At 41.6% G+C, this 25642-nt stretch overlaps 1 long non-coding RNA gene across 1 annotated transcript in view; it reads right to left on the bottom strand.

The window, feature by feature from the left end:
• The window catches only part of LOC132538263 (uncharacterized), a 47169-nt gene that overhangs the window by 16204 nt on the left and 5323 nt on the right, over positions 1-25642 (bottom strand). The window contains exon 2 of the long non-coding RNA XR_009549663.1: positions 18970-19047. This is a non-coding gene — a long non-coding RNA (uncharacterized LOC132538263). The remainder of the gene's footprint in view (positions 1-18969; positions 19048-25642) is intronic.

Genomic DNA, 25642 nt, shown 5'->3' with positions numbered 1-25642 from the left:
AGACTAGAGGGAGGCATCAAAACCTTCTCAGAGAAGCAACAGTTGAAGGAATCACCAAGCCTGCCCTGAAAGAAGTTCTGAAAGGTCTCCTATAAACAATCAGACCACCACAAATAGGCCATATATTAAAACACTCTAAAACTCTACAAGAATGGCGTTAAAATATCTTCAATCTTTGATATCAATAAATGTCAATGGCCTGAATTCACCTATTAAAAGACACAGAGTAGGAAGATGGATCAGAAAACACAACCCAACAATATGCTGTCTACAGGAAACCCACCTAACTCAACAAGACAAACACAGACTTAAAGTAAAAGGGTGGAAAACTATCATACAAGCCAATGGCCCACAAAAAAGGGCAGGAACAGCTATTCTCATATCTGACATGATAGACTTTAAAATAGATAAGATTAAAAAAGATAGGAATGGACACTACTTAATGCTCAGAGGATCAGTCAATCAAGAGGGCTTAACAATTATTAACATCTATGCACCCAATGAGAAGCCATCTAAATACATCAAACTTCTACTGAAAGAGCTACAGCAATATATTAACAGTAACACAATCATAGTAGGGGACTTCAACACCCCACTCTCTCAACTTGACAGATCATCCTGGCAGAAAATCAGTAAAGACATAAGGGAGCTAAATGAAGAGAAAGATAAACTAGAACTATTGGACATTTTCAGAGTCATTCATCCCAAGAAACTGGAATACACATTTTATTCAAATCCACATGGATCATTCTCAAGGATAGACCATATGTTAGGCCACAAAGACAGCATCAGCACTGAAATCATCCCAAGCATCTTCTCAGACCACAGTGGAATTAAACTACCACTTAACAATCAACAAAAGATTAGTAACAGTCCCAAAATGTGGAAGCTCAACAGTACACTTCTTAACAACTTCTGGGTCAAAGAGGAAATCAGGGAAGAAATCAAAATGTTTCGAGAGTTCAATGAAAATGAAGACACAAGCTATCAAAATATTTGGGACACAGCTAAAGCAGTCCTAAGAGGGGAGTTCATAGCTATACAAGCACACATTAGGAAACAAGAAAAGGCACAAATAAACAGCCTGATTGCACATCTTAAAGACCTAGAAGAAGAACAACAAAGGAATCCTAAAGCAACCAGAAGGACAGAAATCACTAAAGTTAGGGCAGAAATAAATAACATTGAGAATAGGAAAACCATACAAAAGATCAATGAAAGTAAATGTTGGTTCTTCGAAAGAGTAAACAAAATCAACAAACCTTTAGCCAGACTCACAAAACAAAAAAGGGAGAAGGCCCAAATAAATCGGATAGTAAATGAAAGAGGAGATATCACAACAGACACTGCAGAAATTCAACATATCATGTGAGGCTTCTATGAACAACTATATGCCACCAAGCTAGAGAACCTGGAAGAAATGAATGATTTCCTAGATACCTACCAACTTCCAAAACTAAGTAAAGAGGAAGTGGATAATATGAACAGGCCCATCACAGCTAATGAAATTAAAACAGTTATCAAAAATCTTCCCAAAAATAAAAGTCCTGGACCAGATGGTTTTACAAATGAATTCTACAAAACTTTCAAAGAAGAACTAATACCTCTACTTTTAAAAGTCTTCCAGAAGATTGAAGACACTGGAATACTCCCTGCCAGCTTCTATGAAGCCAACATCACCCTGATACCAAAAGCAGACAGGGACACAACCAAAAAAGAAAACTACAGACCAATATCTCTGATGAACATAGATGCGAAAATATTAAACAAAATTCTAGCCAACCGGACACAGCAGTATATCAAAAAGATTGTTCATCATGACCAAGTGGGGTTTATCCCAGACATGCAAGGTTGGTTTAATATACGTAAATCAATCAATGTGATCCACCACATCAACAAAAGCAAGACCAAAAACCACATGGTCATATCAATAGATGCAGAGAAAGCCTTTGACAAAATACAACATCCCTTTATGATCAAAACACTACAAAAAATGGGAATAGATGGAAAATTCCTGAAGATAATGGAGTCTATATATAGCAAACCTACAGCCAACATCATACTCAATGGTAAAAAACTGGAAGCATTTCCCCTCAGATCAGGTACTAGACAGGGCTGCCCACTATCACCATTACTATTCAACATAGTGTTGGAAGTTCTTGCCATAGCAATCAGGCAGGAGCAAAGAATTAAAGGCATACAGATTGGAAGAGAAGAAGTCAAACTCTCCTTATTTGCAGATGACATGATAGTATACATGGAAAAACCTAAGGAATCCAGCAAGAAGCTTTTGGAAATCATCAGGCAATACAGTAAGGTGTCAGGCTACAAAATCAACATTCAAAAGTCAGTGGCATTCCTCTATGCAAACACTAAGTTAGAAGAAATTGAAATCCAGAAATCAGTTCCTTTTTCTATAGCAACAAAAACTATAAAATATCTAGGAGTAAACATAACCAAAGAAGTGAAAGACTTGTATACTGAAAATTATGAGTCACTACTCAAAGAAATTGAAAAAGACACAAAGAAGTGGAAAGATATTCCATGTTCATGGGTTGGAAGAATTAACATCATCAAAATGAATATATTACCCAGAGCCATCTACAAATTTAATGCTATCCCCATCAAGATCCCAAGCACATTTTTTAGGAGAATAGAAAAAATGCTACAAATGTTTATCTGGAACCAGAAAAGACCTAGAATTGCCAAAACAATCTTGAGAAAAAAGAACAGAACCGGAGGCATCACACTCCCTGATCTCAAACTGTATTATAGGGCCACTGTCATCAAAACTGCTTGGTACTGGAACATGAATAGACACACTGACCAGTGGAATAGAATTGAGAGCCCAGAAATGAGGCCCCACACCTATGGACATCTAATTTTTGACAAAGGGGCCCAGACTATTACATGGGGAAAGCAGAGTCTCTTCAACAAATGGTGTTGGAAACAATGGGTTGAAACATGCAGAAGAATGAAACTGAATCACTGTATTTCACCAAATACAAAAGTAAATTCCAAGTGGATCAAGGACTTGGATGTTAGACCACAAACTATCAAATACTTAGAGGAAAAATATTGGCAGAACTCTTTTCCGCATAAATTTTAAAGATATTTTCAATGAAACGAATCCAATAACAAAGAAGACTAAGGCAAGTATAAACCTATGGGACTACATCAAATTAAAAAGCTTCTTCACAGCAAAAGAAACCACTACCCAAACCAAAAGACCCATCAGAGAATGGGAGAAGATCTTTACATGCCATACATCAGACAAGAGTTTAATAACCAACATATATATAGAGCTTGCTAGACTCAACAACAAGACAACAAATAACCCCATCCAAAAATGGGGGGAGGACTTGGACAGAATATTCACCACAGAAGAGATCCAAAAGGTTGAGAAACACATGAAAAAATGCTCCAAGTCTCTGATTGTCAGAGAAATGCAAATAAAGACAACAATGAGATATCACTTCATTCCTGTGAGAATGTCATACATCAGAAAAGGTAACAGCAGCAAATGCTGGAGAGGGTGTGGGGTCAAAGGAGCCCTTCTGCACTGCTGGTGGGAATGTCAATTGGTCCAACCTCTGTGGAGAACAGTCTGGAGAACTCTCAGAAGGCTAGAAATGGACCTACCCTATGACCCTGCAATTCCTCTCCTGGGGATATATCCTAAGGAACCCAACACATCCATCCAAAAAGATCTGTGTACACAAATGTTCTTGGAAGCACAATTTGTAATAGCCAAAACCTGGAAGCAACCCAGGTGTCCAACAACAGATGAGTGGCTGAGCAAGTTGTGGTATATATACACAATGGAATACTACTCAGCTGTAAAAAATGGTGACTTCACCGTTTTCAGCCGATCTTGGATGGGCCTTGAAAAATTCATGTTAAGTGAAATAAGTCAGAAACAGAAAGATGAATATGGGATGATCTCACTCTCAGGCAGAAGTTGAAAAACAAGATCAGAAAAGAAAACACAAGTAGAACCTGAAATGGAATTGGCATATTGCACCCAAGTAAAAGACTCTGGGGTGGGTGGGTGGGTGGGGAGAATACAGGTCCATGAAGGATGATAAATGACATAGTGGGGGTTGTATTGTTAAATGGGAAACTGGGGGATGTTATGCATGTACAAACTATTGTATTTACTGTTGAATGTAAAACATTAATTCCCCAATATGAAATAAATTAAAAAAAAAAAAAAGTAAGTGTGTAGAGGGGGGGCGGGAACCAAAGCCTCACTCTGGCACATGCAATGCTCAGTGTTGAACTCAAGATCTCATATCTGTGACACTAACGCTTTATCATAGCACCACCTCCCAGGCTGCTTAGTCCTAGTTTTTTTTGAAAATATTTCCAAGACACACACACACACAATTTTGACTAAAAAATAATACTTCACTAATTTCCAGTGCTTCCTCCTTTAGCACTACCTTTCAACTTAGATTGTATTTGCTCATTCAAATAAAATTTTACAAACTCACATAGGTCCTATCTTGAGGAAAACAGCAACAGGAAAACTAGAAGTTATCAGGCTTTATCAGAGACCTAAGAATCTAGCTTATCCTCGATCTGCCTCTTAAACTGGGAATATAGTTTGTCCCCAAAGGTCATAATGCACCCACAACCAGAGTAAAGAAATATTTACAAACCAGATTTTATAAAATCTGACTGCATGTCATTCTAACAATCCTGGGATGGGGGTTCACAAAAAAAATAATAAATAACTTGGGCCATGAAAGAGTGACCTCAATGAAAACAGAGGAGAGGCCAGAGACAATTTTATAGAAACGTTTATATAGAGCATTTGGGTGAGGAAGGATAGTTGTTCTGCCTCAGGGTGTACTGCTAATAAAAATACTGGCCAAAATGCTGTTCTTAAGTACCATAGACCTATGATGTCAAAATTCATTATGCACCCTGGAACTATTCACTGCCTCATAAACCTATAGACCAGGAAATTGTAGGGGAATGGGAGGTTTCCAAAGCTGAAATGTAGTCACTCACTCATCAGCTCCCTGTGGACCACCAAGTCCATCCCTAAGGACTTCTGCAGCTACAAGCAAAACCCTATCTACTGAGCAGTGGAAACCTGCCAACCCTGTGGCCCAGGTAATGGTACAGTGTATAGAACCCCTGACCTGTGAGCGAGATAGTGGATTTAATTCCTGGCAGTGCATATGTCTGAGGGACAGTCTGCTTCTCTAACTCATTAATAAATAACTTTTAAAAAATTAAACCTGCCTTCCCTTATTCTATCTTAAATAGTGATACCATCTGAACCAAAGTGTGACGCACATGTACCTCCAGAGGAAAAATATCCAGATAAGTTGGTTAAGTTGGGGGGGGGTGGGGAGGAAGGAAGGGAAGATAAGGGAAAGCAAAGGGGAGCAGAGACAGAAAACCCCCACATCTTAGGTCCTCCTGGCATGAGGGGGGGAGGAGGACTGCAGATAGCTCTACAGTAAAGCCAACTCTATAAAACCTGACTTTGATTTACTGTACTTACTTGACTACGTGTTAACTGTTATGCCCCAGACTGTGTCTTTTTTTTTTTTTCAGACTGCTGTCTTATACACGGTATGCATTTGCTGGATGAATGATGACAACATAGGTGATTTCCCTGTTCTCCAGCCTAGGATAAAGGTGATAAATCCAAATGACAACAAAAGATTATGTGCCATTCCTACATGCAGTGAATGGCCATGATATTTAAGGAGCATGGGAGAAGTGTCCCCTTATGGCATTAAAAATAGTGTGCAACTGTGTTGTAAACCATTAGTTCCTCCCAATAAGATAGTTTAAATGATATTAAGATTTGAGAGGAGCAAGATAAAGGGGCCATATGAGTTATCTTACCCATGCATGAGACTTTTCTGACATCTATAATTAAATCAAGATTGAAAAATTACAGAATAGGGTGGGGGAGACTGCATAATGGTTATACAAAAAGATGTTTATGCCTGAGACTATAAAGTCACAGGTTCAATCCTTCACACCACCATAAGCCAAAACTGAGCAGTGCTCTGGTAAAATTAATTAATGAATTTCCAAAATAAGGTACCTTATAAAGTTGCTTCAAGAATACATACATATATATATATATATATATTATATATATATACAATATATATATTATGAAACTCGTGTCACTGCATTCTCCCCTGTATACAAGAACTTGATTTTTTTTCTCTATAAGATTTAATTTACTTATTAATGAGGAAGATAGGAGGAGAGAGAAAGAACCAGACATCTCTCTGGCACATGTGCTGCTGGGGATCGAACTCAGAACCTCATGCTTGAGAGTCCAAAGCTTTATCACTGTGCCACCTCCCAGACCACAAGAAGTTGATTCTTTATAATCAGTATCTACTGCTGGTTCTTTAAGTCAGAAATCAAGAAATAAAGGACTTTTTTTTTTTTTTTTTACCAGATCTGGTTTATGGTGGTGCAGGGGGATCGAACCTGGGGCATGACAGTCTGTTTGCATAACCATTATGCTATCTACCCCCACCCAGGACTCTAAGATTTGTTTGTTTATTTATTTATTTATTTATGAGACAGAGATAAAAAAGCATACCATTAGTCTAGCACATTCGTTGTCAAAGAACAGCCCAAAGCCCCATTCTTGAGACTCCAAAGCTTTATCTATTGCACCACCCATCCCTGGCCACAGAAATGAAGGATTCTTACTAAAGGTTAACAAAGACCGTGGCACTCTTGACATAAGGGGAGTGCAGATAGCTCTAGGACCAGGAGGTGGCGCAATTGACAAAGCGTTGTAAGCATGAGGCAGGTCTTGTGTTCCTGAGTTTAATCCCTGGCATAGTACGTGCCAGAATGATGCTCTGGTTCTCTTCTCTTTCCCTCTCTCTTTCTTTTTTTTTTTTCCCTTTCTTTCTCTTCCTTAAGATTTATTTGTGAGAAGAAAATGTGAGTGGGGACAAACACACAGAGAGAGAGCCAGATCACCCTGGCACATGCAAAGTCATGAATTAAACTCAGGACTTCATGCTTGAGAGTCCAATGCCTTATCTACTGCACCACTTCCCAGGCCACTCCCCCCTCTTTTATTTTATTAGTGATTTAATAATGGTCAATAAAATTGTGGGATAGGGGGTACAATACCACACAATTCCCACCACCAGAGTTCTGTATCCCATCCCCTCCATTGAAGGTTTCCCTATTCTTTATCCCTCTGGGAGCATGGACTCAGGATCTTTATGGGGTGCAGAAGGTGAGGGGGTTCTGCACCCTCACCTGTTTCTGTAATTCCTTTTCCTCTAGACATGGGCGTTGACAGGTCAATACATACCCAGTCTGTTTCTATCTTTCCATAGTGGGGCTCTCTCTTTTTCTCTCTCTTAATTTGCAGATAAATAAATAAACAAAGCCTTTTTAAAAGATAACAACTAGTATTTTTCTATCTTTAGCCCATGATCAAATAATACTTGCTAATAAAATGCCACAAACATGCTCATTAATTCAAGGGTAAAACAAAATACCCACTAGTTTCAGTATCATTTGCTGTTGTCTAGACTTTCTAGCCAATGCAATAAAACATGGCAAAGAAATAAGGACAATAGCCACAAATTCCCATAACATTTTCCTTGGATATCACATAGCATGATTTTCCTGGAATGTTACAGTTAAACAGTTCCTTTTCCTTAAAACTGCTCAAAGCTCTGACCTTTGCAGTAAGGGTCCGTGTCAGGATACATTACTCTATAATTTCAGTGTTTAAAATTTTGAATTGGTTCCCCATTCCCAAATACTGCCTCCTCTAGGCATCCAGAAAGTTTCATATTCTTTGAAACACTCTTTGGAAAACTTTAATTATATTTGTTTCTGATCCTCAGATACCTTGTTTTTTAATTAGTCAAATGTATATTGTCTGTGAACAAAACAGTACTTTAGACTTTGTCAGAAAAACCTAAATTTTGGGCTGGAGTAGATAGCATAATGGTTATGCAAAGAGATTCTCATGCCTGAGGCTTCGAAGTCCCAGGTTCAGTCCCCTACACCACCAAAAGCCAGAACTGATCAGTGCTCTGGTAAAATGATCCTGGGTCCATACTCCCGGAGAGATAAAGAATAGGAAAGCTTTGTGTGTTGGGGGGAAAAGTACAGGTCCTGGAAAAGGATGACAGAGGACCTAGTGGGGGATGTATTGTGATGTGGAAAACTGAGAAATGTTATGCATGTACAAACTATTGTATTTACTGTCAACATTAAACATTAAATGACTTAAAACATTAATCTCCCAATAAAGAAATTAAAAAAAAAAAAAGAATAGGAAATCTTCCAGTGGAGGGGATGGGATCTGGAACTCTGGTGGTGGGAAATTTTACCCTTCTTATCCTATGGTTTTGTTGATATTTTCTATTTTATAAATATTTAAAAAAAGAAACAGAAGAAGAATAAAAGAAGGAGAAGAAGGAGAAAAATCTGGATCTTCATCCTGGATCATGATTGAGAGTTTGAATAGATCTTTCCTATTTCTTGAGCTATAGAGATCATGGTACGTACCTTACAAAATACTGTGCATATTAAATTAGCTAAAGCTTACCATCAGGGATATTTAAGTTTTTCTCTTTTTTTTTATCTTTTACTATATTTATTTATTGATTGTGAAAATTTGTAGCCTCACTGATGGTAATAAGAGAGTTCACATCTCACTGTAGTTTTGCAGGTCTTCATTATTCCCTAATGGAGGCCTGAGCTCATGGTTGTTTCATTAAGAAAAACTTAAGTGCCTGGGTGGTGGCACAACTGTTTGAGCACACATGTTACAATGTGCAAGGACCCAGGTTCGAGTCCCCGGTCCTCACCTGCATAGTAAATGCTGTTTTGCACAATCATTATGTGATTTTCCCAGTGCAATCTTTATAATTCCCTTGATTGTTCCTGTTATATACCCACTATGTCCCATGTCTTACAAATTCCCTTCATATTGAGTTCTGTTTCCCAAAGCAGAAGCCAGAAACATGCTTTCTCAGCTTCATTTTGACCCCTGTGACAAACTCTGACAGATTCCCTACATTAGACTTCAATTTAAAAAGAGCAACCTGAGCAGCCAGGTACAGTGCAGGAAATGTAGCAACTCCTTCCTGCCAACAGTAGCTTCAGAGGCCTTCAGTAGCCACAGAACCTCTGATGTCCATCTGTCAGTGTAAGTGGTGCTCAGTGGTAGCTAAAACTACAGAAGTGTGTTTCAACAGCTGTTTGGTGTTGGGGGGGAGGGTAGTAGATTAGATGCTGTTTGGTGATGTGACTTCCAAAATTGAATTTTCAGCCCCAAACCAGAAAATGTACATATCCTTTTAAAAATGAATTTCCTGTTGAATCTAACCAGTGTGGACTTTGTTGGTTTTCTTTTGTTTGGTTTGTTTTTTCCATCACCGAGTTCTCATAGCTCCAGTGAACATTTTCAGATAGGAAGAGTGATGCAGAAGCTGGGGAGATAGTTCAGCTGGAAAAGCACTGGACTTTAATGCTTGAAGTTCCTGGTTTTATCTCCAGCACTGCAAATATCTAAGTACTGCTCTGGCTTCTCTCACTTTCCTCTCTGCCTCATATGAATCTTAATATCTGTCTGTGTGTGTGTGTGTGTGTGTGTGTGTGTGTGCGCGCACACACACACATATACACACACATCTATTAAGTAAAATAAATCTTTCGAGAGAATAAAATAGATGGGTGGTAGCACACCTGGTTGAGCACACACACAGTTTGCAAGGGCCCATGTTCAAGCCTCCAGTACCCACCTACAGGGAAGAAGATTCACAAGTGGTGAAACAGTGTTGCATCTGTATCTCTCTCTCTCACTCTCTCTTTCTCTTCTATAAACAACCTTTTCTTTTCTTTTTTATTATATGTATTTACTGGATAGATAAAGCCATAAATCTAGAGGGAAATGGGTGACAGAGAGGGAGACAGAGACACCTGCAACACTGTTTTCACCACTCACAAAGCTTTCCTCCTTCAAGTGGAGACAGAGGACTTGGATCCAGGTTCTTGCATATTGTAACATGTGCACTCAACCAGGTACATCATCACTCAGCCCCTATCTCTTCCCTCTCTATCTTCCCCTTCCCTTTCAGTTTCTTTCTATCTCTAATTGTAATTTTAATTTAATTAAAAAGAAGTTGTGTTCAAGTAGTTTATGATACTAAAGTAATTAAATCTACTATATTCTCCATTAATCTGTTGCTTGTTAATTTGATTATTGGGTCAGTCAGAGATTCCAAAGAAGTTGGGGAAATTTTCTTTTTCTTTCTTTTTTTTTTTTTTTTACCAGAGCACTGATCAGCTCTGCCTTATGGTGTTGCAGGGAACTGAACCTAGGACTTTGGAGCCTCAGGCTTGAGAGACTTTTTGCATAACCATTATGCTATCTACCCCCACCCAGGTAAATTTTCTATCATGGCATCTTCTCTAAACGTGTTGAGCATGTCTTTTATTTTGCATACATTTCCCCATTCTATCTCACTAAAGAGTCCAGACTTTATTTTATAGTCCCATGATAATCATTAAACTATGTGATTTAAGGAATAATCACTGTTTCAAACTATATAGATATGATCCAAATAGTCAAAGCCAGTCCAGTGTACTTGCCAGTGACTGAACAACATAATCTGTGAATAACTTTCTGTTTGGAGACTTTTTACTGACCCAGAAAATATATATCTGAACTGAGTCTTAAAATAAAACAGAATGGAGGGCATTCACTCCATAATTGAGAAGCTTTTTTTTTTCCCAATATATAGCTGAAGGTGTCCAAATATACCACTCCTTCTCAAAATTGGTTTCATAATGCTCTGCTCTAGTGTGTGGGTTATTTTAAGCTAAAAGCAATGAAAACTTTTGAGTCTGAGGAAGCTTTTTTTTTTCCCCTTAATCCTTTCTCCCTTTCCCTAATCAAAAATTAGACTGTGGTTCCCTAAAGCTTCTGTCCTTTTTCTAATCAAAGAAGATGTTTCTCTCCTGTTTTTATGACCTGTTTTGTGGTAGGGAGAGGAGAAGGCATCTCCCAGATATAGACTTACATTTATCTGGAAGAACACCCTTTTTATCTGAGGACCTCACTTTTACTTTGAGAAGTCATCTTGTCCTTGCCATGGGAAACCTCCCTATCTTCTCTCCTTGGCACATCAGGCCCTTTAACTAGGCATTTATACCTTTTTTCTTCTTTGCTAAAGTGTGATCTGCATACTTCTTGTACCTTTGTCTTTGAAAGCTTTTAAATTAATATACCTTTGGTAATCCATGCTGTTTTGATTACTCATCCTGCCTGGTAAAAACCCAGAGGGATGGTGGAGTTTCCCCTATGCCCTGACATATCCTGAATGTAAACATGCAGTGCATAGCTCCATCTGATGCTATCTTGACAACCAGAACATAAACATGTTCTAGAACAAAGTAGATTCTGTGGCCAGTAGAGTAGAAAAACAAAGAATTCAGGGTCATGCTGGTATCACTGAGCTGTTAACACAACCAACTCCAAAACCTGCTTACCACCAAGAGTTACATTTACATTGGACAAAACGTGTAAGACTTTGTGTTGCTTGCAGCCTGAATCATCCTTACAGATACACTGTTGAGTTCCTTTCACTATAGATGAAGAACTCGACAAACCACTTACAATTTTCAAACTAGTAGTTCTTCACCTATGGAAAGAACACAAGTATAACCTCTTTTTCTTTTTTATTCTCTTTATTTATCTGTTGGATAGAGATAGCCAGAAATTGAAAGGAAAGGAAAGATGGAGAAGAGACAGACAGACAGAGAGACAGACCTGCAGCATTGCTTCACCACTCATGAAACTTTCTCCCTGAAGGTGGGGACTGGGGACTTGAACCAGGCCCTTGCACATTGTAACATATGCGCTCAACCAGGTGCACCACCACCCAGCCCCCACAAGTATAATCTCTCTCCAGTTTTCTGAAAACCAAGTGTTCTTCAACTTTGTGATCATTTCAACCTGAGTGTCATGGTTTGTCTTTTTAATCAGAGCCACTCTCTAACTCTCTTGAAACTACTGATCTACTGCACTTCTCTAGCATTCTGAGTCCCAGTCCTTTCTGATCACCTAACAGTATTAGAATGGTGTTGACCATCAGAAGATTTCACCCAGCATCTGGCCGAGATGGCCCAGGCTAGCAGGTCCTACTTTCTTTCACTGCCACCACCACACACACACATACACACACACACAAATACAATATGCGTGGGGAAAATAAACATAGAAACAAGTTTAGAGATCAGATAAACTAAAAACAAACAAACAAACAGAAGCATTTCAGAATCCAGGAGGCAAAGACATTACACAACAAAGGTAAAGATCTGCTCCAGGCTCAGTTCAGGTCCCCACTGCTATAGCCATTGCCCTCCCTTCCCACTCTCAGTTCCGCTGCCCATGTGGTCCAGCTGGCTGCCCCTGCTGCTGCTGCTGCTTCTCACAGAGCCTCTGGCATTGTTGCCTGCTGTCACCTGTTTCCACTGCAGCCTGCTGACCTGGCTAGGCCCCTGTCACTGTCATGTGTCACTGCAGCCTGCTGACCTGGCTAGGCCCCTGTCACTGTCATGTGTCACCGGCAACACCACTGCTGCTTCTGTTACTGCCTTCACAGCCTGGTTGTCTCTACTGCTAGCTACCCAACCCACTCTGTCTCTAGTACAACCTGTGTCTAAAACTTTATAACAATGGGAGGGGGTGTGAGAGGAAAAAGAAGGAGGAGGAGGAGGAGGAGGAAACAAAAGCTACAAGCCATGTGGTGATAAAAGATGGTTAGAAGTAGTCATTGTGTACACAATATATCCTCGATCAGACACCTGTGACTGAATCCTTGGTCATTGCCCAGAGCTGCTCAAGCACAGACTATTGATCCTGGTCTTCACAGAAAACCAAACATAATGGGAAGCCAAAGGAGAACATCTGCAATGATGGACAAGACAGCAGCTTGAAGAAAGCCATAAATTCAGCAGGGTTATGTGAACCCTCTGAAGCTATATCCTAAGTTCCTGAGAGTATCTAGAGAGGACTTCAACAAATTCAAAAAAATGATGAGGGGAATTACAGTGGGAAAAAAAATCATAATAGAGATCAGAGACTGAAGAATGCAGCAATTGGTCTAAAAAAAAAAAAAATCAGCAGAACAGGGTGGGCAGTGGCATGCACTGGTTAAGTGCACACATTACCATGCTTGAGGACCCAGGTTTGAACCCCCACTTCCCACCTGCAGGGGAGAAGTTTCACAAAGGGTGAAGCTTTCTTTCTTTCTTTCAAAGATTTTATTTATTTATGAGAAAGATAGGAGGAGAGTGAGAACCAGACATCACTCTGGCAAATGTGCTGCCGGGGATCGAACTTGGGACCTCATGCTTGAGAATCCAAAGCTTTATCACTGCGCCAAGCCCCAGGCCACATGGGTGAAGCTTTCTCTCTCCTTGTCTATCTTCTCTCCTCTTTCCTATAAAATTAAAATAATAAAAGAAAAATGGCTGCCTGGAATGATGGACTCATCCCAAAAACACCAAGCCACAGCAACCCTAGTGGCAATAAAAAATATATACATACATGCATACATACATACATACATGCAAAAAAAATCAGCAAAAGTGAACACCTGCAGGAAAACAGACACCAAATGTTGAAGTGGAGAGCAGGAAGATAAGATAGAGGAATTCACTCAAAAGTAAAACAAAAATAAAATAGCTCTGAAACAAATGATAGATGATGATAATATAAGAGAGTTAATGGAACATCAAGAGAAATAACATTCACATATAGGGGCAGAAGTCATTTGAAGAAATAATCACTGAAAATTTCCCCAAACTAATGAAGGAGAAAGACCCTTTTAGACCCAGGAAGCTTGAAGAATTCCAAGAAAAAGTGAATCCAAGTAGATAATAAATAAAATGGTAAAATCAAAGACTTAGAGAGGATTCTCAAGATAAGAGAAAAAATAGTCACCTACAAGGGAAACCTCATAAGACTATCTGTTGATTTTTCCAAAAGGAACTTTAGAGGCTAGAAAAAATTAGCATGACATATTCAAACTGTTATATGAAAAAGGCTTTCACTCAAGAATATTTTATCCTGTTAAATTATCAATTCGGTTTGAAGGACAAAGAATTTTTCAGACAAGCAGTAGCTAAAAGAATTAATTCCCACTAAACCTGATCTGTAAGAAATGACCTCATCCAGGGCGGGGGGTAGATAACATAATAGTTATGCAAAAAGACTTTCATGCCTGAGGCTTCAAGGTCCCAGGTTCAATCCCCCACACCACCATAAGCCAGAGCATATCAGTGCTTTGGTAAAAAAAAAAGAAGAAGAAGAAAAGAAAGAAAGAAAAAGAAAAAGAAAAAAAGAAAGAAATGACCTCATTTGTAAAGGATAAACAAAGCAAGAAAAACAAAGAAGGCTATAGATTCAAACTGAAGAACTGAGGTTAACAAAGCAGTTGAGCTGGGGGATGGGGGCTCCTGTGAGAAGGATGGTATCCAGTGGACTTTGGTGGAGGGATACTGGTGCTTAGGTAGGTTTGGTGGTTAAGTAAAATATTTTGAGGAGGTACGATGTTGTACTTCTAAAACATTTTTAATATATTTATTTATTTATTTATGAGAAATATACAGAGAGAAAGACCAGAGTACTGCTCAGCTCTAGTTTATGGTGGTGCTGGGGATTGAATTTGGGACCTCAGAGCCTCAGGGATGGAAATCTTTTGCATAACCATTCTACTGTCTCCCCAGGCCACATCTAAAACATTTATAGCCTTATAAACAAGGTTACCTCAAAACAAATAAAAGCTATTAAGAAGAACAGGAAAGGATTTCCTCCAATTTGTCACTTGCATATATTAATCTCATGGGTAGACTTTAGTGACTACAGAATCTAATAATGTGATTCTGTGATTAAAAGGTAGAAAAGTGGCAAAAGTTGAAAATATGGTAACCTACTAAGGTGTCCTGCAAAAGAAATTCTGTGTCAATGTCATGTTGCCATGTCAGAGACGCAGGTATTTGTGGTGAGTAAATGCCTAGAGAAAGAAGCCAGACTTCATCACTAGTTATTAGTGCTCTGTCTCTTATTCCGAACAACTAACGCCTAAAGTGGCCCAGACACTGGTCCTTTCAACCATCTCAAGATCATTCTTTTTCTTTTTTTTAAAGATAACTTTTATTAGAATTTAATCTTTTTCTTATAGAGATCTTTTACATTTTTATAAACTTCCGACCTACATATTTTTATCTGATAGAACACTGAGAAATTGAGAGTGAGGAGGAGATACAGAAAGAGAGAAAGACAGAGACAGAGACAACTGCAGCTCTACTTCACCACTTGTGAAGCTTTCCCTCTGCAGGTGGGGACCAGAGGCTTGAACCTGGGTCCTTGTGCATCCCCCTCAAGATCATTCTCTATGGCCTCTGTATCTTTTGCTCCATCTGTCTGGATCTTTTCAGTCATCAGATCTCTGGTGGATATCACCCTAAGGAAGGCTTTCCTAATAGGTCACCCACTCAGTGTCCATTTTCTCTTTTACTCTACCATCATTTACGACTGAGGAGTAGCAGGACATGGCACACCAAAAGATGCTTCTTGGCATAATGATTATTTTAAGCTAATGACTTTTATCACTTTATTGTGGGAAATGTTGTTTGACAGACTCTTGTCAGAAGTGTACAATTTCATATCTCCCCATGATTCGTGTCAGCACACCACACCATCCACCAATCTGTCATCTTCCTCCAGCACAGGACACTTTCCATCCCCTGTTGTACTCCTTCTCCAAAAGGGGGGGAGGGGAGCTTTTTTTTTTTTTTTTTTAATATGTTCTCACCAGTAGATGGAAAAGAAATCAGGCAAGCTAAAGAAACATACCTGGAAAATTCTGTAGATAGAGCAATGTTTTAAAAATACATTTCATCCTGTCCTCTGATTCAGTGCTATCTTGAAATTACCAGTATGAAGGAAAGTGTCAGACTGTACTGATCTCAGGGTTTACTTTTAATCCTCCAATGACTCCATTTTCCTACTTTTAAAGAGTGAAGATGTGTTTACCTCTCCTCTTGCAAAGATGAATGGGGAAGTTAATAGAGCTTTGCTAAATTGTTCATGTTCCATAGGAAAGACAAAGTGAAGTTCAATAAATGCAAGTTATCACATAAAAATAAAGTGAGATTTTTGCATCTTTAAAAATGATTTGCTTTTTTTTCAAAGTTTAATCCTATTATTTATTTATTTATTTATTTATTTTTAGAATTTTTAAATCTTTATTTATTGGATAAAGACAGCCAGAAATTGAGAGGGAAGGGGATGTTAGAGCGGGATAGAGACAGAGAGAGAGACACCTGCAGCTCTGCTTCACCACTTGTGAAGCTTTCCCCCTGTAGGTGGGGAGCCGGGGGCTCGAACCGGGATCCTTACGCCGGTCCTTGTGCTTTGTGCCACCTGAGTTTAACCTGCTGCGCTAACACCCGACTCCCAATCCTATTCTTAAAACAATATTAAAGGCCTTAAGAAGTAGTTAACATTGGGCAGGGGTAAATAGCATAATGGTTATGCAAACAGATTCCCATGCCTGAGGCTCCAAAGTCCCAGGTTCAATCCCCTGCACCACCATAAACCAGAGCTGAGCAGTGCTCTGGTAAAAAAATAAATAAATAAATAAATAAATAAAAATTAAAAAAAAAAAAAAGAAGTAGTTAACATTAATATAACTTTAATGATGTCAGTGAACAGAAGTTCATTATCTGAGTGATAATGAAAGTGATATTATATCAGAAAAATAAATAGGATCTAGGGGAACAAGTACAAATAATATATGTCAGGAAAATAGTGTTCAAAGGATGTTATATACACTACCTAACTCTGGCCTTCGATTTGTAGAGACAGCCAACATCCAGACACCAGTCAAATCTTGGCCCCCAAACAATTTCCTAGTTAGAGAAGGATCATTACTACAGTTCAAGGAAATTAAGAAATTTAAAATTACCTAATATTTTCACATTATTATGAGCATATACATGATAATTGTAGAACACAAAAAAATAATCTCAACTCATGCTTACCTGCTATATGCATCTGCTTTTGCTCTTTGTAAAAACCCTATGTCCATTAAATGTAGGACTCAACTGTATTGCAGTAACTGAGCTACAAATGGAAAGGCCTAGAGGCACAGATCTTTTCTGAGAGTCCTTCAACAGCAAATTTCCATAGATAGAAACTACAGCACACACACACACACACACACACACCACTGTCCTCTTAATAATATAAGAGTCATCCTAAATAATCACATATTCCTGGTGGGGGTAGATAGCATAATGGTTTTGCTGCAAAGACACTGTCATGCCTGAGGCTCCAAAGTCTCAGGTTCAGTCCCCTACACTACCATCAGCAGAGCTGAACAGTGCTCTGGTAAAAAAAAAAAAAAGAGAGAGAGAGAAAATCACATATTCCCTTCCTCCCCCAGCACCCTCCCCAAATCCTGTCTATCTCTTTGACTATTTTGCTTCCACATACATAATATTCTGAGACATGGGTTCTTAAGGCTTTGTTTATATTTCTACATCCCCAAACATCATTTCCCTTCAATGGGGGAAGGAAACTTTAAGTCCCCTTTTTGGTGAATGAAAAGCTGGCAAGTGAAAACATGTCATAGTTTATTTGTTTTATATTTTTAGATTCTTGATGTGCATTAACTCCAGAAGCTTAAGCAGCCATAGGTGACTGATTACCTTTGGTTCCTAAGTAAGTCAGTCTTCTCTAAGACTCTGTGAGAATTCTTGGTGGCTGTTGTTGGGAAGGTAGAGACACAGAACTTTGGTGCTGTGTGCACAGTGGAACTATACCTGTCATTTTACAATCTTATAACTCACTAGTAATCACAAATTAAAATATGGCTAGGTTAAAAAATCGATGGTTTGACAAAAAAGACAAAAAAAATTTAAACAAAGAACTGTTTTGATCACTAGTTTATAACCAAAAAAAGTCAAACAAAAGTGACATTTGTGTTTGTCTGTTTTGAAATAGCAAATGAAATATCACTCCAGCTGGGAAAAACAAAATTCTGAACCTATCCTACATATGCCCACATTGATAACAAAAGGCACGTGAGTGTTAGAATGAAACGGACAGTAAAGTTACTTGTAAAAACACATCAGCCACCAACCTGTAGGTGAAACCTTAGCTGCAAAGCAAGAATTGAAAAGAAGAAAAAGGCCCAAGATACAGAAAAGTGATTTGGTTCTAGACCATATTAAGAATAAGAGCTGATGTGGATGATTGGTTTAAAATGGTCATTAAACTATGAAAGTTCATATATACATATACATATTGCTTATTGGAGGAAGTGGGCTGGTGGTTTTGCCCTCCAGAAGGGAAAGTCCAAATTTCTTTACCAATACCAATAGTAGGTCTACCACAGAGGAGTCTGCAAGCCCCGCGGGGGGCTTAGAATTCTAAAAAGGCCATTCAAGCCTCAGGTAGGCTGTGTTTCTCTATTTCCCTGCCTTTTTTTTTTTTTCCTCCTTAAAACCCTTTCTTATAGGATGTGCATTTGAGGAGGTTCAAGAGGTCACTTCCCGTCCTCAGAGCAGCTGGGTTGGGACCCCGTCCTGAGAGAGAGCTCCTTGAGCACCCTAAGGTCTGGCAGCTGAGGGCCCCTGCGGAGGCCACCGGAGAGTCCAGCTGTCTCCTCCCCAGACCCCGTGCCGCCTCCCGCCTCCAGAGGCCAGGAGAGGCCGCGCAAAGAGCGGGGGTTTACGGAACAGTCTTCTCCAAGCAGTACTTGCAAAGTGGCCCCGCTGGAGACCAGCCTGCCCCCAAGGTCACCCGGGGCAGATGTGGGAAAACGAAAACGCTCTCTCTCTTTAACCCCAATTTTGAAAGCTGTCGCCCTCTGCGTCTGGCCTCACAATTCCCCTGCTACCCCCCCCCCAACCTACCTTTGACCTTGGAGTCACTTGGATGCGCCATGGCCCCAAGTCCCCAGCTCCACCACATAACAGACTCACTGAGTGATGCTGCAGAGACAAAGAAAAAGAGAACCAAATCAAGTCCGACACCTGTCGCCCTTCATCCCCTCTGTTCAAAGACTTGAGCTCAAGATCTGAAGCTGAAAAGCGGGTCCAAGGCTCAGTAGCCTCAGCGGCTAGGGGCCTCACCCCACCTCCGCTCACCTGCTTCGCACTCAGCTCCTCTGTCCTTTTCCTACTCTCTCTGCACTGTTTCTAACTCTAAAGTTTTACTAGATTCCAAAAAATAAAACAAAGCCCAAGAGAGTTGAATGGGGCTGGAACAGGCGGCGGGAAGGGGGGTGTTGGGGGGGACAGTTTTCCCCAGACCCAGCAGACTACAGTCTAAGTGATTGGGGTAAGTGGTGGGGTCCCCCTGGCCTTCACTAGGCCAAGGTCAGGGGCATTATCTCCATCAAGTTCAGTATCCAGGTGAGCTGTGTGCTCCCCAAGTACAGCCCGCTGCTCTGCGGGTTATGCTTGCATTAATTCGTTTAATCCTCCCAACAATTCTCGTGTGACAGCTGTTGTTAGGATCCTTGTTATAGATATGACAACACCGAAATACAAATAAATAAATAAAGCTACTTGCTCAAGGGCACGTCACTATGAAGAGTACACACACACACACACACACACACACACACACATTAAATAAGCAAGACCTATTCGCGATCTTAGTATCTTATGCTGCAGGTGACATTTTTCAGACCCTCAACAGCGCTCGTCTACTGGGGACAGAGCTGGGGTGTCCGGCGGAGCCAGAGTCTCCTGGGTGCTGGGCGCTGGAGCTTCTCTCCGACTCCTGGCCTTCCAGGGGCGTGGTACATAGAGTGAAGCCTGAGGAGTCCTTGCCAACCTCTCGGTCTTCCCCAAGGCGGTGCAGAGCCTGCCTCTTGCACACATTAAACAAGGGGAAAGAGGATATTTTCACTTAAAACAAAAACAGGCGGCTATTTTGCTGGCGGTCTGCGTCCTCCAGGGAGGCGACCACTCCAGCAACTTTGTTTTCCTCGCTTGGGACGTTTTCCCACGGAAGACTTCAAAGGCTAAGGAATTCCCCCTGGGGGGGTAGCACGCTGCAGCTGGGGGAACCTAGATCCCACAAATCTAGACCGCGCCTCGCCTCCCACTCTCCACTCCCCTCCCTTCTCACGCGAGCGCTTGCACTATGCAGCACCGATGCTTCTTAGGAAATGTCGCTCTCTGGACAGAGCTCAAATCACACACGCACACACACGCACACGTACACACAGGCTTGCACACCGCACACACCCCCAGCCCAGGTCGCGGGGCCCTGAGCGAGATCGGCACTAAGCGCCAGGCCCAGCCCGGGTCCTGCGAAAGAGCCTGGTACTTCAGAGGACGAGCTGCCCGGACCAAGGGTGGCATTCCTCACCCGGGCAACAGCAGCCCGAAAGCACGGGGAGCATAGACCCCAGCCCTAAATGGTGATGATGGACAAAAGCAAAGTGTATGGAACAGATTTCTTAGGAAAGGGATGATCCTAAGGACACAAGAAACTCAGCATCACAAAAACCTAGCGGTGATTTGGCTGGATTTGTTTTAAAAAATTAATAATAATAATACTTATTAATTCTACTATTATTAGCATTAATGTGCATATGCTAAAATGTGGATGCTTTTTGTATTTCCATCTTATCTGTATTGTCACTGAGAATGGAGGCATTATTTTGCCTGTATTTCATTCACACACACACATACACACAGAGAGACAGAGAGAGAGAGATAAATTGGAAGAATTCAGAGACATTAAGAGGCTTTGCTCTCAGAAGCAGGTGCAATTGTCAAACAAAAGCTAAGGATTAAGAGAAAATTTTAAGAACATTGGTAATATGTGGGGGAGGGAGAACTGAAAAAAGTCAAACAAATTTGTGGAGAGGAATTTATGAAATATCTGTCCAGAATTCTAGGCATATCCTGTGGGTAGGGGAGATGCTAGCACCCCTTGGCCCCTGCAGCCTAGTCCCAAACCCTCCCCCACCACACTTTCCAACACTATGGAAAAGTTCCTTCGTGGCTCCTCATTGTTTGGATAAACAGTTTGGAAGTGCTCTATTGTCCATGTGGATAACTACATACACCAATGCACATACTATAGATATTTGCAAAGGACATACGGGACCTCAAAATAAAATATTCTGTACTTATGACCTGGCACATGTGTATGAGGGAAATGTGAGATTTACTTTGACCACTGCACAAAAGGAGAGACCCTTGAGAGGGGAGAGAAAGTTCATGGACCTCTAGGACTCTAAGAGACTCTAGCAGCCAAAAAAAAAAAAAAAATTCAGATGAGGGGGTTGGAGGGAGCAGGACAGAGAATTCCAGAACAATGTCCAAGCTTTATTTTCAGCTTCACCCAAATGCAATTTTAGGTATGAGAAAGCTAAAGTTGGTGGTGTGGAGGGGTGATAAAATGTTTCTAAGACATGTCTGAATGTGCCATAAAATTTTTCTGCAAGAAGTGAAAATAGAGATGAGATAAATGAAGCCAGTGAGGCAAAGGTCAGATAAATGTTCAGTCAAGGTGAAGGGTGAAGGAGGGAGGGCTGATTATAATACTCTCTACAAGTCTGTGTACTGTGAACTTTTCATAATGAAATGTTTTTAAAAATAAAGATTCAGTCTCTTCACTTAAAATGGGTATATTTTATTATGTGTAAGTGATACTTCAATAAAGCCAATTTTAGAGGTGTGGTTGGTTTTTCCCCTCCCCCCTCTTTTTATGGCTTTAAAAAATTTTCCTCTTTTGTTGCCCTTGTTGTTTATCATCGTTGTTGTTATTGCTGTCATTATTGTTGGATAGGACAGACAGAAATGGAGAGAGGAGGGGAAGACAGAGAGGAGGAGAGAAAGACAGACACCTGCAGACCTGCCACAACCTGTGAAGCAACTCCCCTGCAGGTGTGGGGCTGGGGGCTAGAACCGGGATCCTGATGTGAGCTTAACCCACTGTGCCACTGCCTGGGTCCCCCCCCCCCCTTAATTAAAGCCAGCTACAAAAAAAAAAAAAAAAAAAAACCTCTCTCCTAAAAGACAAAATCAGGTTCCTCCTAACATAATGCAGTGGAAGTCATAGGTAACCTCTTGTTCCCTATCCAAAAATCCAAAGCCCCTGGCCTCCCCCAAGCCCTTCTTCCCCTGTCACCTGCCTGATGTTTCTCACTGTGTATCTAGTCTGCTTTTTAAAGGGCTCCACAAAATTCCTTTTTATCTTGCAGGCTTTCACTAGACAGGTATAGGGAGCTGCCTAGCTTGCCTTAGTTAAAAAAAAAAAAACAGAAATAATAAAAGTCTGTGGTTGTAGACTCAGAAAATGAAAGCCAGGTCTTAGAACCTCTTCAGGAATGAGAAGACTGAGGGTCAGAATGCAAGGCACCGCTACCCAGGATGCACTGCTGCAGAATCAGCCAGAAATGGCTTCTTCAGAGGTGGGGAGACTTGTTTTTTGTTTGTTGCCTTGTTTCCTACTAGAGGTCAAGAGAGCACTAGGGCCTCCAGGTCAAGTCTATAAATAAAGAGAGCTCCTGGTTTCAAAAAACCCAGATAACTGAACTGAAACCTAGATTTCTTCAACAAGGCTTGCATGGAAGGAATAGATTTCAGAGGAAGGGCTAGTCAGGGAGACAGCATAATGGTTTTATACAGAAAAGACTTTCATGTTTGAGGCTCCAAGGTCCTAGGTTCAATTCCTAGCACCACCATAAACCAGAGTCAAGCAGTGTGCTAGTAAGAAAACAAACAAAAAACAAGAACCATCAAAGGAGGGTACCAAGTAAGTAACTGATTTCCTTCTTTTAAACAGTAACAAGGGCGGTAGGAGAGGGAAAACATACCAGCATCCTAAGGCAACCCAGCGAGTACAAGGTAAGTTGTATTCGAAGGGTTCTGCATTAACTGAGGGCCAAACAACAGACCAACAGACCCCCAAAGTCAAACCTGGGACCTAGGTAGCTGGGACTGCGAAGAAACTTTCCTTCCCCTCCACCCCACCCCCTACCCCTCCTCGCCCCCCCCCCCCCCCCGCGCCCCTTCTCCTAAACCCACCGCCACAAGAAGCCCAGGTGAAGACCTGTGGTCCCAGCAGCCTGGCAGACCTTGATTCCCGAGAGCCTGGCGCCACCCAGCGTAAGCGAAAGGAACTACTTCTCCGTAGGATTCCAGGGACCCTGGCCTCACACAAAGTGGCAAAGCCCAGCATTCCAGGAGGGAGGGAAGGTGACATTCTCTTAAGAACTGCGGAAATCACTGCCAGGGTTTTTCACGTCGTTCCTGCCTATCATCAAGGATACCATCAAGTCCCAAAAGCTCAGAACTTCTTTTTTCCTTGAATTCATCCCAAGATGAAAAGTTCTTTCCCTTCAATTGCAGACTTGACCCAGCGACCTTCTGTGTGGAGCGGGAGTGCGCGCGTTGGCCCCGGTGGCCACGTGATGGCAGACACTGGGGAGACAAAGTGGAGGGTGGTAGAGAAGGCGAGGAGGGGCTTGTAAATCATTTGGAGGGATTTTTGGCCTGAGTCCCTGTTTCCGAAAGGTTGCGGGATGGCTTTGACGTTGATTATATAGCTGTTCCCTTTTCAAGTGCGCGCCCCTCCCCACCGCAGCCCCTGTGGTGTGCGAGGATTGTGTTTGAAAGGGAGGAAGCATTCTTGAAGTGGTGGGTGATGGATTGTCTAAACCCTGCTGGGACATTTGGGGCGGGGGTGTTCCAGGCAGCTCATCAATAAAGACCCCCGGGGAGGAAAGGGGGGAGGCAGGAGAATGGTCCCCACCATGCAGCCAGGAGGCCCCAGACATAAAAAGAATCCTCAAAGTCTAGAGAGAGGGTTGGTGGGGGTTCCATGATAGTGGGTGGGCCTTAAGCAGGTGGAGAGTCCTAGCTGGGCCCTTTGGCCATGGTTCATAGGTGCCACAGAGGGAACTGTTGGTGGTGGGGTGGGGTGGAGAGCTCACCAGAAAGGCTGGCCTGCTCCCAAGCTTCAGGTGTCAGTGGTGGAGGTTACTCCTTTAGGCATATTCTACTTTCACTCCTTTAGGAAACTTACACCAGCCCTTTAGCCACCCATGTTGCCTATCGTTTCCATGAGTATAAATTTATTTTCCTGGGCGGGGGTAGATAGCATAATGATTATGCAAAGACACTCTTTTGCCTGAGGCTCCAAAGTCCCCGGTTCAATCCTCCACACCACCATAAGCCAGAGCTGAGCAGTGCTCTGGTAAAAAAAAAAAAAAAAAAAGAAAGAAAGAAAAAGAAAAGAAAAAAGAAAGAGAAAGGAAAAGAAAAGAAAAAAATTAAAAAGATTTGTTTTCCAAGCCCCAACTGCACATCTGTTCACCTCTCCCAAGTTAGAGGGTTGAAAGAAAAAAATGACCCAGCTCAAACCATCCTCTGATCCTTGAAGATCAAGGCCAAGGGCAGGCCACAGCCTCTGACACTGCTAAATTCTCCTTTCCAGTGAATGTAGCTGCCTTGCAAAATATCACTTAAAATATCAATATTAAAAAATTGATATTAAAAATATCAATATTAAAATATTGATATTAAAATATCAATATTAAAATATTGGGGTTCTCTGGGCTCTCTAGATGAGAAGGCTGCCCTGGAGGCAGGGTGAAGCTGGTGGAGGTAACCTTCTAGGAAGCTGACTGCAAAGTCAAGGTCTAGGTAGAGGGACAGTTGGTTTGTTTTGGAGTTTTTGTTTGTTTGTTTTGTTTAGACAGAGGCAGAGAGACACAGAGAAAGTGAAAGAGACGGAAGTTTTATTCAGTGTGGTGAGGCCAGACTGGAACCTTTGTCACACACACACACACACACACACACACACACACACACCAAAACAGCTAACTACCCAAGCCAGCTATTTCACCAATTCTAGAGTGGTGATTTGGGAAGTTAACTCCAGTACCCAGTACCCTTCATTCTCTGGCTCATTCCAGGCCTCTTTATCAGTTCTCCTCCTGCCAGAAAGCTCTGAGCTCCGCTGAAGAGTTGCCTCCCTCGCTCCAGAAACGGGAAGTATAGGGTCCAACCTCCTGGCTGGGTTGCTGAAGACTTGGAGTGAGGATTCTCCAAAGGCAGCTTCGCTGTGGCGACGTCTGGGCGCCCCGAGGTCTGAGACCGACCCTGGGCGCCCAGCACGTTTTATTTATCCCTACAGAGGATGCTGTAGGACAAAAGAAATATTTGGACGTCAGAGCTGATTTATATTTTTGGAAGGGCTACGTTTCCTTTTCTGAAGAGAAGCTAGCGCGCCCCATATCCTGAGCCCAGCGGGGAGGCCGGGAAGAGAGTTTTGATGCTCCAGGAAGTTCATCCAAAGCGGCACAGCGAGTAGGCCCAACACCCCGCTGAGTTTGCAGCCTGGGAGATATTTATTTATTTGGGGGTGGGAGCCAAAGAGGGCAGAAGGAGAGGAGACCAGCCAGACACTAGAATAAACCCCGACCCTGCCTGGGTTGAGACCTCCAGGTCGCCTCCCCTCCCGCACGCCCTGGGACGACTGGCCTTGCCTCTCCATCGGGGGTTGCCTGGGGGCGCGGCCTGGAGACCTCCAAAGGCCAACGCCTTGGGTTGCGCA

Source organism: Erinaceus europaeus, chromosome 4 (assembly GCF_950295315.1).
Source record: "Erinaceus europaeus chromosome 4, mEriEur2.1, whole genome shotgun sequence".
In the NCBI taxonomy this organism is placed as follows: domain Eukaryota; kingdom Metazoa; phylum Chordata; class Mammalia; order Eulipotyphla; family Erinaceidae; genus Erinaceus; species Erinaceus europaeus.
Note: the sequence above shows the minus strand (reverse complement) of the source record. Positions and strands in the feature narration are given on the sequence as shown.